The sequence below is a fragment of the Chenopodium quinoa genome, unplaced genomic scaffold (assembly GCF_001683475.1).
Source record: "Chenopodium quinoa cultivar QQ74 unplaced genomic scaffold, ASM168347v1, whole genome shotgun sequence".
Taxonomy (NCBI): domain Eukaryota; kingdom Viridiplantae; phylum Streptophyta; class Magnoliopsida; order Caryophyllales; family Amaranthaceae; genus Chenopodium; species Chenopodium quinoa.
The window spans coordinates 3,509,436-3,527,697 of NW_018743204.1; the positions used below are offsets into that span (position 1 = coordinate 3,509,436).

The window sequence follows — 18,262 nt, forward strand, 5'->3', positions numbered from 1 at the left end:
TTTCTAACTTAGCCAACACTTATTCAACAACTTTAGGCAACATTTTCAAATTTAAAGCAACAATTTTCGCTAATTTTAAGCAACACTTATTAGCTTGATACTAGTTGATGTTTAAAATTAAGGCAACACTTTATTTTGTTTATGGCAATGCTTCCAATTGAAACTAAGTCGACACTTTTAAACCTGCTAATGGCAACGATTTTAATTGGCTTTAAAGAAATAGATTTGATAATAATGCATTTAATAATAATTAACTTGCTTAAAGAGCATATGATCAATAAACTTACGCTTTGAAATAAGTTCTCCAAAAAAAGTTATACATAGTTAATTCAAATTAATTCTAAATGATAAGCTAAATATTTATTACAACCAGCAAAAACATTCAATCTAAAATTTTCATACATTAAACTAATTAAAATTCTAAAACCAAATTCTAAAAATTTATCTTCAAAAATCATTCTCTTATTTTTTGCTCAAAGTCCAATAGATCTTTAGATGGTTGATGGAGCACTTCATACTTGGATATATAGTCTCCTGCAATAATAATAATAATAATAATAATAATAATAATAATAATAATAATAATAATAATAATAATAATAATAATAATAATAATAATAATAAATAATAATAATAATAATAATAATAATAATAATAATAATAATAATAATAATAATAATAATAATAATAATAATAATAATAATAATAATAATAATACTCTTATATCCAATAAAAAAATAATTCAAATGAATTATTTATAAAGAATTATTATCAAAACACTAGAAATTGAGATTGTAGTGCGTAAATAATGAAAATAAAAAAATATTTCATCTAAAATGGGCAAGAAGTAGTATTGTAGAAACATCACAAGAGTATAAGGAAGTAAACATCAAACGATCATAAATTTGTATAATCATAGAGACTACATTATCAAAACACTAGAACAATTTGGCTAAGCTAGCATCATAAATTTTGATGCCTGGTTTCGAGAAGAGGAAAGAGATTGAGTTTTTTAATCTTATAATTTTCTAAGAAATAATGTCAGTTGTGTTTACTTTGTTTAGAACTTCATATCATATAATACACCATTTCAAATTCTTCAACCACATGTAACAATGTAAAAATAGAAAAAGAAAAAAGGAAGATAACATGTAAAATAGAATAACATACCTGTTCATAAGCTTAAATAATATAGTTTATGCATCATTTGTAGTCGTTGAAACGATAGCTTTTGCAATAATTTCTGGAGTTAAGCTAGGATCTTTTTGGCGTAGTTGTGCAAGTGCTGATATTACTGCATCAAGAGTTATATTCCATAGCTGATTTTCAATATCCATGCGTATCTCTTGCAGTTTTAAGGTCTCAGATTCAAGCTCCTTAGTCTTCCTCTCTATTTCAGCTTCTTGTGCAGCATGAACTTCTTTTTCCTTGGCAAATTCTTCAATTTCAACACTTATATCCTTCTGAACATCAGCAGTTACAACACTTTTAATAGACTCCATGATCTCTTCTGGTAGAATCAAAGAGGTACCAGGTCCTTTATCTTTTCGCTTCTTGCGAGTGGCACCAAGTCCTTGTAATAATTTTGTACCTCGACGTGCATTTCCCATAACATCATCAAATGGGTCCTTAACAGATTCACCACACTGATCATCTTGAGAAGCTTCCAATTCCCTCATTACTTGCTGTAACAATTATTAAAATAGGTGACAAAGTATACGATAAATTAATTCATTAAATAAATTAATAGGAATAATATAGTATTTACTATCTTCTGTTGTGTATCATCATAAGGTCGATCATAGGTTCTTCCCTCCTTTCGCCGTCGAGTCTCTTCAAACATTTTTCTTTTTGATGGTGTCACACCATCTCACTACTAGAAAACAGGCAAATTCCGACGGACTTGTTCCGACGGACACGAAATTCCGTCGGGAAAAGCATAATTTCCGACGGATTTCTGTTCCGTCGGATATTTCCGACGAATTCAAAAAATCCGTCGGAAATTTCTGACGGAAATAAATTTTTGTAGGAATAAATGTGCTTTCCGACGGAAAATTCCGTAGGAAATTATAATTTCCAACGGATTTATAGTCCGTCGAAAAATTCCGACATAATTAAAAAAAATAAAATATTTTTTCCGAACCCTACCCAATAAAACCGATTCCCTTTCTCTCTCCTCTTCTCCTGGCGCCCCTCTCCTTCTCTTTCTCTCTCCTCTTCTCCTCTTTCTCTTTCTTCTCCTTCTGCTTTCCTCTTCTCCTTCAGCTTATTCTTTCCTCTTCTCCTTCCTCTCTTGCTTTCCTCTTCTACTCTTTCTCTTTCGTTCTCTGTTCCTCTCCTTCTTCTTATCTCTTCTCCTTCTCTTTCTCTCTCCTCTTCTCCTTCGTTTCGCTACTCCTCTTCTTCTTCGTCTCGCTGCTCTTCTCTCTATCATTTTTCTTTCCTCTTTTCCTTCCCTTTCTCTCTTCTCTTTCCTTTGTCGTTTTCTTTGTCATCACCGGTGAGGGGTTGGCCTTGGTTACGACCCCAATTCAATCGTTTTTCTCGTCGCCGTCGCCTGGAGGTACCGTACTTCTCCCGAGAATAATGGTTATTCAGGTCGAATTCGACCATGAAACCTCTAGATCTAGAGGTTTCATGGTCAAATTTGGCCATATTAAACCAAATTCGAGGTGACATTCAAAGCAAAACTCGATTCTAAAGGTATGTTTTCTTTTTTTTTTTTTTAATTTTTTTTTCACATTGTTTCGTTACCTGGGTTGTGGTTGTGGTTTTGGGCGGTTGTGGGTGGTTTTTGGTGGGTATGGTGGGTGGGTTCGGGTTAGGGGTTAGGGTTTGGTAGGTCTGGGTAAGGGTGCGGTGGTGGTGGTTGGGGATATGGGTTTTCGGTGTTTGTGGTGGTGGTTGGTGGATCTGGGTATTCGGTGTTTGGTGGTGGTTGTGGTTAGGTGGGTCTGGGTTAGGTGTTTGTGGTGGGTGGGTCTGCGTAGTTGAGGTTAGAGGTCAGGGGTGGAGGTGGAGGTGGTGGTGTAGCGGTGGGGGCTGGTGGTGGTATGGGGTGGGGTGGGATTTTTTTTTTGTTTTTTTTACAGGGTTTTCTGACGGAAATTTCCGTCGGAAGAGGTATATTCCGACGGAATCTCAAGTAAAGTTAAAAAACCGCCGACAGAAATAAATCCGTCGGAAATTCCGTTGGAACTAGCCTTCCGACGGAATTTTCCGTCGGAAAAGGTCGAATTTCCTACGAAGTGTTTTGCGACAGAACATTCCCGTCGGAAGACCAATTTCCGACGGAATTTCGACTGATTCCGACGGATTATTTCCGTCGAAATTAAGCTGTTTTCTAGTAGTGTCTTTCCGTAGCTAAGAAATAAACATAAATAAATATATAAACAACATAAAATCCATGAAATAGAAAAAATCGTAATATATATGGAATGTATTTCGCACCAACTGCTCATGTTTCATGGCAAAAGAAACAGGACCATCTGTATGTATGTTGTCTTGTTCACGCCGATTTTCAGAATTCTGCAAGCTGGTTTTCTACATAAAAAAAAAATGCATTAAAATCAAGACAAATTTATTAAGTTCCTAATTGTTCAATTATACCTTTGCTATTGGTGTCCCCTAATAAGCTAAAAGTGTTTTTTGTAATGTGCTTCAGGCACTCTTTCAAGAGGATGCTTCAATCTCTCTTCATAGGTGTCATACATATAATAATGATCTCTTTTGAGGCGACATTTGAATCCTCTCCATGATTGATCAAGAGTCTCCATTACCCAATCCTTAGCTCCAACTGGAAGGATGTACTTACTCTAAAATAATGGTTAGGTTTATGTTATAAAATACAATATTAAAACACTTATAAAAGTAAACACATGTTGTATACTCAAAATAGTACAAATGGAAGAAAATAACACTTCCATTCACAAATTCCCAGATTCTCCTAGATTTTCTCCTTATTTGGAACTTGTTTCCAATTTGTGTATGTCAAGGGAGCCCAGGTAATCATGAGCAATAGTTCCTAAGAATCTAGTTAGTTCTTTCCTTGCCTTTTCAGGCCCAATAGCTTGTCCTTTGTCATTGCAGTAGATAGCTATGCAATCTTCCCATTTGCGAGCATGGACATCAAACAAATTTGTTGGACCTCGCCCTTTCTTCTTAGGAACTTTTATCCAAGTAAAAACAAAAGAATAAATTCAAAAGAAATAACAAATTTAAAGATAGAAATAAAGATTACAATCGCAACTTTATAAATGCAATTACATGACATGGAAAAGTTCATAAGTAAAAATGTCACAAGCATTCAATAGTTTTTAAGGCATTAACTAGATCACTTTGACAAACAAACAAAGAAAAGGATCCCAAGTAACAAATTGTACCAAAATAAATTTGAAGTTTAAGAGAGTTCTAAGACACAAACAATCAAAATGCTTTTGTTTTCCCATACTTAGACAACTTCCAAAAAAATTGAAATCACTCCACTCAATTTACAGAACTTCCAATCTGTTTTGTATTTTATAATTCTAGAGAACTGTAAACCAAGTCTTATGCATCAGCAGGTCCTGCACAAGAATCAACAACATAACCTGCATTGCCATGTACCATCGGTAGTAGGCACTACACCATTACCAGCAGGCCTTGCACCATCAGCAACAGGCCCTGCTTAAGTAGCAGCAGACCCTACATCAACAATAGCACCAGAACCTGCATCAACAGCAGCATATCCTGCATCAACAGCAGCATACCCTGCATCAACAACATAACCTACATTGCCATGTACCATCAGCAGCAGGCACTGCACCATCAGCAGTAGGCACTACACCATTACCAGCAGGCCTTGCACTATCAACAACAGGCCCTGCTTAAGTAGCAGCAGACCCTACATCAACAACAGCACCAGAACCTGCATCAACAGCAGCATACCCTGCATCAACAGTAGCAGACCCTGCACTAGCAATGTCCCCTTGATCAACACAAGCAGTCACGTTTTGCCACGTGCAGCAGCAACACCTCCCGGAGCAAAAACTCACTTCAAATACTCCCATACTCCCCCACAAGCCTAACAAAACTTGCTTCAACCAGAACATAATTACGTTTGATTTTATAATGGCACTTAGCTTGTAGTTTGTTCATTGTTTACTGCTAATTACTTATATAATAAGAGAAGAAGCAGTTTTAGAAGCATATTATAGAAAGTTGTCTAACCTTGGATTGAATAACTAAAAAGTTTACAAGACCATAAGACAAACCTTGTGCGGAGGCAGATAAGATTTTTCATGAATTTTAAAGGGGTGGAGTATTAAAGACAAACCTTGTGCGGAGACAGATTCTCCTCGGCTTTCTAGTGGAACAATGGTCAAAAGCGGACGCTTAGATCTTTGTCAATCTTGCTCCAATTGCTGTACATCTTGCTCTATTTGTCGTACTTCAGCTGGATCCATTTGATTTTGAGCAACAAGGAAATCGTCCATTGCCATAGATGGGCACAATGGCTGCTTCTTATTCTTCCTAGTTGGTTGTTCTCTAGTTCTTGCCTTCTAGCATCCGATCATTAAGGTAATCAGTATAAAATAAACATGATCCCAAGAAGAAAAAAAAATGAAAAAAAGGAAAAAGAAACCTTCTTAGGTATAGAGGTTGTTGCTTCTCAAGACATCTCAAACTCCTCATCAAGGTCACAATTTTCTTCATCAGGCACATAGTCTTTTTCATCTACATTAGAACTCACATTCTCCTTTCCTTTTTGCAAAGTTCTTATTTTTTTCCAACAATTGTGTTTGCAATCTTGTCGAGCCGTAATTCTCTAAACCTCTAGGCATTTCTTTCTATAGTCATGGACCTTACTTTCTCATAAGGTGCTAAAATAGACTTCGAGGCAATTTCAGGCTTCTTACTTCCATTCTTCGTCATTCTGCATACAAATATTATAAACAGTTAGTGGGAAAAAAAAAAGTTTAGACCTATCAAATAGCAATTACAACAAAATAGTCAGACATATTTTTTTCAAATATAACACATACTTAATACTAAAAAATTTATTAGTACTATATCTAATACCTGACATAAAGCTAATATATTCAGGTTTTGGGATACTCAAGTTTTGGGAAAAAAATTAGAAAAGGCTAATATATTGACTAAGGAAGAAGATAATTTTGAGGAAATCCAAAGATGATAAATAATTACTACTAAAACAGCTAAATCAAATGTTCAAACAGCAAGTCTAATACATAAAACAGAGTATAATATAATAAAATCGATTTTTTTAAAATAAATGCAATTGCTCAAGATTCATTAATAATCCTATGGCTCATGAGTTGGAACATCATCAGTTGCATCCATCCAATCCCAATCTGTATCATCATAGTCAATGTCATCTTCAAGGTTATTAACATCCTGATAAATCAGCTATGTTCACAGCACGCACTTCACCACCACCAGCTCTTACATGAATATGATTAGCATTGAAAGAAGGCATGTTATTAGAACTAGCATCAATAGGCTCCTCCTAATATGTTTCCTCATTCAGTGCTTCCTCAAAGTCGGTCTCTTGGAACCCTTTTCATGACGTATTGAATATCTTTTTCTAATGGATCTTAGGAATAGTATGCTTAATGAACCTGAAAAGCCAATACAAATGGATCATCTTTGGAACATTTCTTCTTGAAATTAACATATGTAAGCCCAAACTCATCAATATCACCAAGAAATTAATCGCACTTAAATAACACAACGCTGAATTGAGACCAAAAGTCTAACTCAAAAATTTCTTCTATTACACCACTGTAGGTAACATCTCCGCCGACGGGATTTCGATCCCTTGATCTGGAAAAACTTGAAGTCAAAGTTGTCAAAGTCACTCCACTATTTTGAGTCTTTAATCGTGAATCACGTTCTCTAGTGTAAAAACCTATAACCATTGATAAAATACCCAGTGTACCTCCTGGCCTTAGGATTAGGACCCTTAGCCAACCAAAAAAGTTCTCCATTAACCTAATCCCTTTGTACTTTTTCAAAAAACCAATCAATAAAATCTTTACTATGACTTTGTGCACTATCCCATCTACGCTTTCGACCTTGGCTATTCACCCAAATCTGATGTTCTCTGAATTATAAAAGAAAAAATATCATTATTTTATTAGATTAAAATTATAAAAACTGAAAATATATTAAAAGAAAAAAAAACTCTTACTTGATGTATGTTTCAACTATTGCATTGTCGCAATTGAAGACAACATATCTATGAGCTTGCTTCAGACTTTGGAAATCTAATGTAAATCCTTTTCCTTTTCTCTTCCTTTTCTCTCCAATAGGATTTCCTACTTTAGGAAACAAAGATAATTCATCATCATGCTGATTCAAGAAAAAATTCCTAGCACATCTTCTATCTAGTCTAGTGTTTACACCTTCACGCAAATATCGAGAAATAAATGTCAAGCACTCTTCCATCATATACCCTTCTACTATACTTCCTTCGGGATTACTCCTATTTCAAACATAGGACTTCAGCTTACCTAAATACCTCTCAACAAAGTACATCCATCGATATTGAACAGATCCACCAAATTTGATTTCCTCTACTAAATGAACAGGTAGATGAATCATAACATCAAAGAATGCAGGAGGGAATATCATATCAAATTGACAAAGTATATCGACAACTTCAGATGCTAACTTATCTAATTTTTCAAGATCAACAATTTTACTACATATACCATGAAAAAAGTTCCCCAATCTAGTCAAAGGTACTGCAACATTTTTGACAATGTCTTCCTCACAGCAACTTGAAGCAAGTGATGCAATACGACGTGTGCATCACGAGTTTTGTAGCCAGAAAAATTCCTTTCTTTAACATGCACACACCTCCCGATATTTAATGCATACCCATAAGGTAACTTTGTTTCCTTAAGAACTTTAAGAAACAAGTCCTTCTTTGCATTACTCGTAGAATAAGGTGCTGGTGGAAATAGCATGTGGCTGCCATCTTCAGATGGATAAGGTTGGAGGTGTGGTTTTATGCCAAGATCCAACAAATCCAAACGTGCCTTATTATGGTCTTAGTCTTTCCTGGAATGTCTAACAAAGTGCCAACAATATTATCGAATACATTTTCTCGATATGCATGAAATCTAAATTATGACGATATTTAATATTAGACCAATAAGACAGTTGAAGAAAGCATGATTCTTTTTCCATGGACCTTTACCACCTCCACCTTTACTTTTCTTCCCAAAATCATTTTCAAAGTTCCCTAATTCATTCATCAAATCAGTACCTCATAACGAAGAAGGTGCACACCTATCCTCTACTTCTCCATTGAATGAATTTATATCTTTCCGCCAAGGATGATCCATATCAAGATGCCTTCGAATATCCATGTAAAAATTCTTTTTGCTGTGATGCAAGTATTTAGGTTTCACATCATGGTTACAATTAGGACATGCATAATTTCCCTTAATTAACCATCCAGACAACATGGCGTAAGCTAGAAAATCATTCATCGTCCCCATTAATGCAGTATGCAATTGAAATGATTGTTTTTAAATGCATCATAAGTCTCAACCCCAAATTCCCATAATTCCTTCAATTCGTTAATTAGTGGTTGTAAAAAAACATCTATGTCATTTCTAGGAGACTTAGGGCCAGGAATTAACAAAGACAACATAAAATATTTCGATTTCATAGAAAGCCAAGGTGGAAGGTTGTAATTTATCAACACAACAGGCCATGTGTTGTGAGCAACCTCATAGTTCGAAATGGATTGAATCCATCACTAGCAAGAGTTAAACGTACATTTCGCGCTTCATTTTTAAAGGCAGGATATGATGAATAAAAGTCCTTCCAAGATAGGGCATCTGTCGGATGTCTAATTTTGTCATCTTTTATTCGGCCTTTATCATGCCAAACCAATAATTCGGCTGTTTTGGAACACATGAATAGTCTTTGCAATCTAGGTATCAAAGGAAAATGCCTTAAAACTTTGGCAGGAACATTGTTAGACTTCCACCTAGATGTACCACACTTAGGACAAACATCCGCTCCTTCAAATTCCTTCCTATAAAGAATACAATCATTGGGACAAGCATGGATTTTTTTTATAATCAAGACCCAAATTCTTCACTATATTCCTAGATTCATTAAATGATTTAGGAAGTTCGACCATTGGAAATGCCTCTCTTAATAACTCTAAAAGATCACCAAAGGCTACATTGCTTAAGCCATTAAGGCACTTAAAGAGAAACAAACGAATTATGAAAGACAATTTGAGAAAGTTTTACAGCCTGGATAGAGCTCTTTCTTTCCTTCTTCCACTAAATGAAAAAACTTTCTAGCCTCCTCATTTGGCTCACTTTCAACCTCATGATCTCTATTTAGACCTTCATCCACATTTCTAAAAGTATCATGTAGTAAGCCATCGATATCATCATGTGTACTTTGATTATTTACTTCATGCATAGTTTGCCTATCATTATTTGTAGAAGAATATCCCTCCCTTTGCAAGACCGACTCCTTGAATCCCTTCACAAACCCATTAACAATCAAATGATCATAAACGTCATCTCTAGAATGGCAAAAACACCTCGAACACGTTTTACAAGGGCAAAATATTTGATCTCCAATGGCGTCCTTGGCAAAATAATCATTAAGAAAAAAATTCAAAGCAACTTTAAAGTCCTCCGAACTTCTAGGATAGTTCATCCAATTTTGATCCATAACTTAATTTATGTCAATTCCTAAATTACACAAGCAAATAAATTTAGAGATCATCTATATTATGAAATGAAAGAATAGATATGATAGATATTAATTGGAAAAATATATAGTACTAAAGCTGAAAATAGAAATCTGAAGTAAATACATTCAAAGATCATCTATGATATCTAAACACATACACATATTAGTTATAAACCAAAATCTAGTACATATAAGTTTATGATTATTAAGATCAAAAGTTATATATAAGAAGAGAATAATTAGTTTTACTCACTAACTGGACTGAAAATTACAAAGTGTTTAGATAAAACTTTAAATAAGAAACCACTAACTATGAAATAAAAGTTAGGTAGACATGATTCCATTAACTCATAATAATTCCCGACTAATAAGAAATATGCTACTGGTCTATAAGGAACACTTACTTGGCATCAACAATCTCTAGCTTATAACTATCTTTATGTTCACATAAGCTTAATCTCGTTAAAATATAAGAGTGATAAAGTAAAATTATACTCTCTAAAATCTTAATTATTTGTGCACTATCAATTTTAACTTTAACTCGCTTTTTACAGATTCTTCACATCACCTTATCCGGCTGTCCTGATATAGTTTCAATTATGTGATTCAATTCTAATGGATAATGAATAAGACCTAAACTTTACATATCACACTAAAGAAATTGTAATATTGTAACAAAAGTTCACTTTATTGCAATGCTTCATTATTGCTAACAAGATCATCATGCATTTTTTTTGGGTTTTATCATATAAATATGTTACTGGGAAAGTCATGTTCTTTAAGTGGCATTAATTAGTAAAGTAGTGGCTAAGTTAGTTGTATTCATATACTCACAGGTAGATATTTATAATTTTCCAGTACTTCTTACGAAGTAGTTTTTATATGGAGCATACTTCTTAATTTTCCAATATCCTTATAATTGCAAATTAACATCAACTTATTCAATCACTCATTAGATTTTTTTTGAGAATAATTTTTTTTTTTTTAAGAATGAGAATAACTTATTTAAATTATAGCCTTTAAGCCAATTAACATCAACTTATTCAATCACTCATTCACTCGTATAAGACCCAGTTCTATTTTTTAAAAAAATACACAAAAAACCACAAAAAAATCACAAATTAGCAATTATAGGCAAGTGGAAACTAACAATTGTTACTAATCTTTTCCAATCTAGCAATTATAAGCATGCTCACAATCTAGAGTATATAAATAACCAACAAACAATCCTAAAAAATTATGTAAATTTATTCAAGTAATATTGCTTTTGTTGATCTTATACTAACCAGCAACATGCAACTCACCAAGAAAACATATTAATTAACAGGAAAAAAAAAATTCCACGGTAATTCATAATAAATCTATAAATTAAATTGAATTATATGAACTCTCATAATCAGATCATACAATTCCCCAATTTACCAAACCCTAAATCCCCTATTCAATACCCATAAGTTCCAACTACATAACTGTGATATCAAAATCAAATTGGAGATAAGTTATTCAAGAAAATATCAATTTATACAACTAAATTACATACTAACCTTGTTCACTAGTCTTGAGAGCAAACAAATTTTGGTAAACTGTGATTCAAGCAATTTTAACTCGCCTACAAAGAATTGTAATCGGACTATGATGACGAGATTGTACGATAATCAACCCTAATTTATGTGCGAAAATAAGAGAGGGCTGATTTAAGAATTATGGGGGATGAACAGAGGGAATTGAAATGAAAAGAAAGAGGGTTTGTGAATTAGGAGAGGGTTTGTGAATTAGGAAAAGAAGGAGGGAAACCAAAAAAAAATTGACCGCTTAATTGAAAATTTTCATGTTCCCAGAATTTTCATGTACCCAAAAAAAAGACCGCTTAATCACTACCAAGTACTCCGATCCGTATTAGTTATTTTTATTTTACAAATCAGAAATTATTTAATTAATCAATCATTAATCATTAATATTAACTAGCATCTACTTGGTTAAACCGTTGTCAAATAATATCTTTTACTTATTCATTAAAAGCGTTGCCATTTTTTTCTTTATAGCAACAGTTGTTAAACGAAAATGGTTAGTTATATCAATAAATTAAAAACTGTTGACATATGTCTACTTATAACAACACTAATAAAACTGTTGCAAAAATGTGTGTTGCTATAACCCTCTTTTATTGTAGTGACTTAGAAAAAATGATGCTCCCACACCTACACCTCTTTTAATTTGGGAAAAAAATGATAATTGCCTTGTGACAGAGATTGCTAATAACATAAACTTTCTTCACACAATTTCTTGCATCCTCTGGTAGATCAAACTACAAAAAGTAGAGCCTTATCATCAATTTAATTGACAACACAAAATAAATTCAAGTAACTAAAACAGAACAAAACAATAATAATTTAAATAAAAAAACGAAATAAAATTAAGATAATTGAAAACAATTACGAAATTAGGAAAAATACTGACTTGAGAACCAACATGAGTGTTCATCGGAATAGTTTGTAGTATTAGGAAAATACTGACTTGAGAACCCAAATGCTTATCCAAATGTTTCTGCTTCTTCATCCTCGACCTTTGGGCAGATTCGCGGTTCGAAAGCATCTATTTTCGCTTCCGTTCATCCATATTCGCATATCATCGGCAACGATTGCCTCATAATCACACATAATTTCTCCTAAATTGAGAAAATCAGTTGTTTTCCTCCAAGTTCAAGCACAAAAAAGGGCTTTTATTTAGGGGAAATCGAAAATTAGGGTTAAGGTTTGACGGAATCTAAAAATCTAGAAAAAATACACCTAAATCTATCAAATTGAAAGAATTGCTTCATGAGAAAACGTACCTATAATTGTTCGACAGGAGAAGGTTGAAGTTGTATTTCTTCTAATAAACTACACAATATATTTAATATCTTCAATTACATTTATACATCCAAAACAGGTATGAAAACTCTTGAAAATTACAAAAATCTAATGCACAAAAACAAAATTAAAATCAACAAATCATCAACAAATACATAACAACACTGATTAAAATCATTACAAATCCAAATAAAAATTAAAAAAGATTGAAGAACAAAGTGATATACTTGATATTCGTGGGTGTTGAGACGGCGGAGCTGCTGCGGCCATTTTCCGGCGAATGAGAGACATTTAGAAAGGAGATTTTTGAGCGATCCTCTAACCATTTTTTATATATCGACGGCAATCTCGCAAAGGAAGGAGAGAGAAAAGTAAGAGTAGTCCAATAGGTGAAGTGCGAAGAAGAATGAAATTAGTGAGCCACTGTCCTTGGGTTTCATTGCTGCTACTACATTTTTGCGATGTGAGATTTGCCCAGATAAAAGTAAAATGGAGGAAGGAGGGAGAAAATGGAGATATGAGAGAGGAAAGATTCGAGAGGAAGTGACCAAAGGAGAGAGAAAGCACCACCGCCTGAGTGATGGAGCAGGAAGCCAGGAAACGGGGAAAAGGCTCCGACTAAAGGGGAAAAGGCAGAAGGGCAGAATTAATAATAGACTTTTTTAAGGGTAAAAAGTGAAGTACACTGTTCATAAGCAAATTGTAATGAAGAAACCTGTTTCGGGGTTTTCTGATGTCCTGCGGGAGAGTTACAATTCCGAGATTGGAACCGGACGCCTGTACCTGCAAAACAAACGGATGTTCCGGATGATTGGAGATCCGCCTCCGACGGTCAAGTTAGTACTTGATTAAGGAGTAATTAATGCGGAAATTAAAGTGATTGGGTCTCTCTAGGTGAGAGTGTTTAATGTGTGTAATCTGCGTTCTCTGCGTAATCTCCCTTAATGAGGATTAAGGGAGGTATTTATAACCTCGGGAAACGTGCCAATCTAGGTTTAGGTTAACCTTGGGCTGATTGGGCTTCCCTCGGAAGTTGGGCCTAGGTGACCGGTTATCCCAGGTGTCATGGGAAGGACACGTGTCGTGTCGTAATTGGTCCATAGTGGACGGATCATTGCTTGACACGTGGCAGGCGCCTATTGGCCCATGTGACGGACACATGGCGGAACCTGATTGGTCCACTTGTCAGATGGTGATTGGTGGGGAAAAATCCCCTAATCATTTGCCCCTCACAGGTGGCACGTGACTGGTCACGTGTTACCTGTGACAGGTATCGCCCTGTAACAGGCGACGGCCTGCTACAGGTGTCACTCGGCGAGAGGCCGAGAGATTCTCCCGCCAAAATTTTGAATTCTGGAAGTGACCCTTCGCCTTCTCACTTCGCCTATATAAAGGAGTGTTGACTTCGGTCATTTTCACACTTGAAAACTTTGTGAGAGAACATTCGGACCCCTGAACTTGCTTTGACATTTTGGACCCTTTCTGCCTACCGCCTGCTCTGACAAGCCGACTGCAAAGGATTTTCAGAACTTCATCAATCGTCACTCGTTCAGGTAACCGTCGGTTCTCTTACTCTTAATTTTCTCTTTACTTTATTCTTTTTTGAAATGGCACCACAGAAGCACACGACACGACCTAGGTTAGTGATCAGCTGGTCACCGGGGACGGCTGAATCTAGGACTAGGAGTGTCGCCTGCCCTTTTCTGGACCCATCTTTGCCCTTTATACAAAGTCCGACTGTATCTGTGTCTATGCAGAGCATGATGTCCAGAACAAAAAAGACTGTCAGGATCTCAAACTCAGACGGCTCCTCCCACAGGGTGCCGATTAGTGAAACATCTGACCAGGCGCCAGATGTGGAAGTGAAACAAAGCGGCTTGAAAGCCAGCAGTTCTGAGGGAGGAGTCAAAGTGACCCCTTCCCATTTTACAGTCGACAATTCTACATTCTCTCCTGCTCCTTTTAAAGGAGAGGAGGCGGGCCCCTCCGGGAGAGGGGAGGAGTCGTCCTCTTCGGACTCGTCAGAGGACGATTCCGAGTCTAGCTCTTCTGGCCATGCTTCCCTGGACACAGAAGAGAAAAACATTCGCCTACAAGAGGCAAGGCTTTCTCACGCAGTTGAGAAGGGGGACGATTGGGCGGAGCCATCCGCCTCTCACCGAGAGCAAAATACCCCCTACTACTGCACGGTACCTCGGGGCCGGATCACGGCCATGCAAGAGAAAGTGGAGAGCTTTATCGCAAACCACACAATGGGCCCCGGCTTTTTAGTGTTCGTGCCGGATCCAGAAGACACAGTCGTATGGCCGGCTGGTACCAGTTATGATGGCGCCTGCTTTGGCTGCTACGAGGCGGCCATCAAGGCTGGGCTGCGCTTCCCACTACATCCGGCTGTTCAGCGGATTTTGGATGGGTATGAGTTGGGGTTATGGCAGTTAGCCCCGAACTCCTGGGTCAACGTACTCGGCTATGTGGCCGGGTGCGAACTGCACGGGGAAGAGCCGAGCTTCGAGGCTTTCGCCCACATGAACTACCTCAGCCGGACCCCTAAGGCAGGCGGTACCGGCTGGTATCAATTGACGAGCCACAGGGGCTACCTCATGACGAGAGGTAAAGCAAACAAATGGAAGGACTGGCGGAGCACCTTCCTCATCATTGAGAGTTCAGACACAGAGCTGAACAAGCGCTTCAACAGGTGGAACAGGAATCCGCCCCTTCTTGCAGGCGGCCGCAGCATGCCGCCTGTTCCCCCCAAGGCTAAGAAAGAGATCCTAAATAAAGGACTCTTCAAAGTAGAGTCGAAGGTGAACTCTACTTCAGGGGTACGAGAGCAAGTACCCTTGCACTGCGTCCCGAGCTTCAAATGGCTCTACGACGAGTACATTTTGGCCGCCTGTGGCCTCAGCAGTCGGTGCTCAAGAGGTAGCCGACCTGTCGAATACTTTGTTGTTCCGTGCATTTATTGTTATGACTTTTATTAACTTTGCTATTTGTTTTTGCAGCGGACGCCATGAGCAAAATTACCGCCTCCAAGACTGCGCCGGCCATGTTGCGGGCCTCCATCATGCAACAGTCTTCAACCGACTCCCCCAACAAGGGGGCACCCTTGGTAGGCTTCGAACCTTTCACCCTCTTTTTGGAGTTGTGTTTATGCATATACTGACTCTTTTCTTCTTTTTTTAGACGGGCGCTCCAAGAGCTTCTTCTTCCCAACAGCCGGACCCCAAGGCCCGGAGGACGACTGTTGCGAGCTCTCCTGGTTCTGCCAGGAAACATGCGGCGGCTGAGAAACAGCCGGCCACTTCTTCTAAAACTCCAGCTGGGCCACCTAGAAGTATGAAATTATCCTTGTAAATTTTAGACTTGCTCCCTTCTTTACTAGGTCTAATCCGTTTGTTTATGCTTGATGCAGCCGGCCCTCAGGAGCCTGACTTGGTCGAGGTGGCCAAGTCTATGATCAAGGTCGTTCCTCCAGCTGAAAAGGAGGCGGTCAGGGGTGTCGTCACCCTTGACCTAGACGGGATTGCAGGGGTCCTTGCTGAGGTATACTTAGCATATTTTTGAGTATTTGAATTCCAGGACGCCTGTTTTCTTTTTTGTTTGGAAACTGACGCCTGTTCCCCTTTTTACTTAGGCCCTGCTCCGAGTGAACGGCCTTCGCAAGCCGCTTGACCGGAAGAACAAAGAGGTAAAGGCTGCAAAAGCTATGGCCGCCTCTGACTGTGATAAGGCAATGTTTCAAATTGCCCAAAATGAAGTTCTGACCATTGATATTCTTTATTATCAGGCGCAGGCTACCGCCGCTATCCGGGCTCAGTTAGAGGCGGCCTAGAAGAGGAATAGCGAGCTGGAGGCGACCATCAACAACCTCAAGGCCGAGCTGAGACCTCTTCGCCAAAAGATGTCCTCATACGAAACCTTGGAGAAATCCTTGGCGAGCGTAAAGGTACGCCTGGTGACCCAGGAGAAGAGTCTTACTCAGGAGCTCTCGGAAAAGGCCGAGCAAGAAAAGAAAGAGCTGGTCCGGAAGACTCTGCTCAAATCCAGCGCATGACTTGGGGCCGCCTCTTCCCCAATGCCGACTTTGCCTCATGGGAAAAAACGTACCGCCAGTGTTCTGATAGATATAATCAAGAGATCCTGGCGGCTGCTTAGGAAGAGGCGTTGGAGGAGGAGGAGCAGCCGGTAGTGGCGCTTGTGCCGCTTGGGGGTAATGCATCAAAAAAGGATGCAGCTGAAGCCGAGTCCAGCAAGAAGAGTGCTGACCAGGCGGCAGCTGCTAATATTGAAGATTTGCCCCATTCTTAAGCTTTATGTCTTCTTTCCACGGCCTGCGTGCCGTTTGTTTGTATTTACCCGGCTAGGGGGTCGGGGCTCTGAATATTTTGCCGGTCTTTAATGACCAGCTTCTTTTTAATGAATATTTTTGTTTTGCTTCAAATTTGTTCAAGTATTGAATATTCTGATATCCAATTGTACACTATACCGACTGTTTTACATAGCCGATAGTTGCAGACAGGTACGGATAGTTAGTCACGCTGTCTATGCCCCTGGACGACTGGTTGTCTGTTTCCAGGCTAGACGATCAGTCGGCCATTTATCCAATCGGTATTCGAACCATCTTAAAGACTGGATCCCCTTTAGGCAGGCGGTTCTGTCCTTTGTAAAATTAACCAAGTAGGAAAGTGGTTTCCTACTTGTCATGTTTTTAGGCTAGAGACTTTAGGCCGTCTAGGCCGACTGTTCCCCGCCATATTTAATCTAGTGTTAACAGGTGTTGTATGAACACCTTTTTAGTTTCATACTAAATTTTTAAGAAGTGACCAAGTAAACATGATTGTTACCTAGTCGCCAAGTAACTGAGTAGTAGAGGTATCAAGCGGTGGGTACCGGTTGTTCCCCTTTATTCGCCAATGTTTGTTGGCTTTTAACTCATAGGTTGTTAACCTAGCAGGAGTAGTGGTTGAGAGCCCCTGTTTGCTAAAAACAGGCGAACGACTCATACCTTTTAGGCTCCATACTAAGTTTGAGAGAGTGACTATGAGTTAACTTTGGTGTTACTCAGTCGCCGTCACTCCTGCTTGAGTAGTAAAGGTACCAGGCGGCGGAGGCCGGCTGAACCTTTTGATTCGCCAATGTTTGTTGGCTATTAACTGAAGAGGTACCCCCTGCATTTATCCCAAGTAATACAGGCGGTCATCTGACTCAGATGTCAACTGCTACCACTGGTTTGGTTAGTGATAGAGTTATCCTTGTCTCAAAAACGGCTACGTGGTTGCCCTTGGGGACAGTCGTATAGGTGCCGTGTAATTAGTTTATAGAGCAATGTTCCACCCAAAAGGGAGCTGCTCTCTGCGACAAATTTCATCCGGAGGGATGCCGCCGGACGCCTGCTATGATGTTGGGACAGGTCGTATTAGTTTTGAAGATTGGATTAGTTGGCTTGGCGTCTGGTCTGATCATTCGGCATGTGGCCTTGGTTAGTCCTTTAGTGGACGCAGATGCTAAGTAAGAGGAGGGCAGCCGCCTATTTAGGCACAGGCGGCATGCCCCTCTGAAGATAGAGTAAAATACTCAATGGAGAGTAGCCGACTGTAAAGGTACAGACGGCATGCCCCTCTGAAGATAGAGTAAAATACTTAATGGAGAGTAGCCGACTGTAAATGTATAGGCGGCCT

The 18,262-nt window shown here is 38.2% G+C and overlaps 1 long non-coding RNA gene across 5 annotated transcripts; it reads right to left on the minus strand.

Moving 5' to 3' along the window:
- Positions 1-3,406: 3,406 nt before the first annotated feature.
- LOC110733930 lies at positions 3,407-13,266 on the minus strand. 5 transcript variants are annotated; one of them, XR_002513721.1, is made up of 6 exons: positions 12,812-13,254; positions 12,566-12,614; positions 12,193-12,400; positions 5,624-5,914; positions 5,315-5,540; positions 3,407-4,168 (listed from the first exon to the last, which is right to left on the minus strand). It is a non-coding gene; the product is annotated as an uncharacterized LOC110733930 (long non-coding RNA). The 5 variants fall into 5 exon arrangements; XR_002513722.1 differs by lacking the exon at positions 3,407-4,168 and adding an exon at positions 4,364-4,948; XR_002513720.1 differs by lacking the exon at positions 3,407-4,168 and adding an exon at positions 4,364-4,906 and having other exon boundaries at positions 12,812-13,252.
- Positions 13,267-18,262: the final 4,996 nt, after the last annotated feature.